This window comes from Carlito syrichta, unplaced genomic scaffold, assembly GCF_000164805.1.
Source record: "Carlito syrichta isolate Samal-C Ts95f unplaced genomic scaffold, Tarsius_syrichta-2.0.1 Scaffold303703, whole genome shotgun sequence".
Lineage (NCBI taxonomy): Eukaryota > Metazoa > Chordata > Mammalia > Primates > Tarsiidae > Carlito > Carlito syrichta.
Genome location: NW_007247799.1, coordinates 1 through 2,232, shown reverse-complemented (window position 1 = coordinate 2,232; position 2,232 = coordinate 1).

Here is a 2,232-nt window from a genome sequence, read left to right as displayed (position 1 = left end):
GTCATCAGGTTTTTATAGGGCTTTAATGGGATTTGGGTTCTTCTGACTGTAGTATCATGAATGCACATGAACGTCTCTCCTATATCTGCTGTTTCTTCTTTCGGTCTACAGTCTTTTCTTCCCTTAGGTTACTTGAACCTTGAATTCAAGCATTTATTAACATGTGTTGTGTTTGGTGTTGGGCTTTGTATTTGACATCTTAAAATTTTATCCGACAATTTTCACCTTTGATTTAATTATGGCTCTATAAGTTATTTCTGTCATGTTATTTTATGCTCTGTTTTACACACATCCTTTACTGTTTCTTTTGCACCTCCCACTTTATAGATCAAATGTTGTTCTGTTCAGGCCAGATGCAGTGACTCATGCCTAAAATCCCAGCACTTTAGGAGGTTGAGGTGGAAGGATTGGTTGAGCCCCAAGGCTCAGTGAGCTATGATTGCGCAACCGGGCAACAGAGCAAGACCCTGCCCTCCTACCCCCCACAAAAAAAGCGTTCTGTTTGTTTCAAACTTGAAAATGTTTCATATTGTAATGGCAGCTACATCATTATTTACACTGATTTTCTTCTTAATGTCTTACAAGTATCAAAATTGACATTATCTCAGCAAACCAGACGAGTACTATAGCTTCCTTTTCTCAAGTTGGTTTTGCTTTCTGACCACGACAGCCTTTTGTCCAAGGGGATATTTTCTGAAGCTTTACTGAGTTGTTTTTGATATATTTTTAATGTATTTTTTTGGCTAAAATTAGCACCACCATCCATTCTTTATTCCATAAATCTAATGACACAACCCTAGATTTACTTTTCTTCTTACTGGAGTATTTCCTCTAGGAATATTTTCAAAGGGATTTATGCAAAATAAAACCTTTGAGGCTGTATTTTATGATAACATCTTTTCTATACTTTCAAAATTAAAGAATTCTGGCTGTACATAATTCATGGTTTAAAATTTGTCTCTTTTCAAGTTTTTAAAAATCGTACTCCATTTTATTCGTGTCTCCAACATTGATTGGAAAGCCTGAGGTCAATCAAGATCAACTGTTCCTCAAAGGATGATCTGACTTTTTGTCAGAGGTCAATCAAGATCAACTGTTCCTCAAAGGATGATCTGACTTTTTGTTCCATTAACAGGATGTTACAAAACAAAGAAGTCTTCAATGTTCTAAGGGTAAATCACTTTGCAACTATAAACCTCACTAAAATGATAACACACTATAAAAGGAATTAAAACCTCCTTGATTCATGCACATAAACAGTAAACTAGCATGCACCCATTCTAGGGAAAAAAAAATTTTTAAGTAATGAAAGAGATATTCATTAGACTCAAGTATGGTTGAATGTAAGGATGCAAGGCTTGTAAGTGGCAACAGGCCTAGCAAGTTTCTGTCCAAAGTTAATCACATAGAAAAAGAAGAACAAGAACTGGATTATCACAAAGTTACCTATATGATGTTCACTTGTATACCTAATCCTGAATTGTACCCCACATCTTTAAAATAAAATATTTAAAAATCTAGATTACCTTCGTGATATGATAAAAGTTGTGTTATGTTTATTTTTAGTCATTCAAACTAAAGGTAAGTAAAACTCCTGGAAGATAATAATGCACCATAAATGTATCAAAGTTGAGAAAAATACTGTATTCTTAGTGATCTATTGAAGAATGTACAGTTTTCAGAAAAATATTTTAAAATGGATGTCACATAGGGAAAAAAAGGCATTATTTCAATTAATGGAGAGAAAGAGAATAATTAGATTTCTTCATGATTCTTGAAACCTGGATTATTTTTGTAGGTTTGGGTATGTTCTGATATCACTTTGTTGCCTTCCTATAGATCAAATAATGCCACCTCCACCTATGGTTAAAACAAAACATAATCATAATGCTGTCAATTTATTTGAGATGCCATGATATGATCGACCTATGGACAAAACACAGAAGACATTATTATAATGAAAAATAAGATGTAAGTTACATAAAAGTTGGCAATACAAGCATCAAAGTGTATTTGATCAAAGTCAAGAGCCATGATGGGAAGTTGGGAGAGAGGGAAGTTGCACATGAATCTCCACACCCTACTGAGCCCATTAATTGCATTCAAACTGGATGCACAATATTTAAGCACAGTATTACACACTATAAGCATATCATTTAGAGAAAGCACGATAAAAAGCCTTAAAATAATAGTTTAAAGACCAAATAGGAAACATACTTTTAGAAGAAGAGA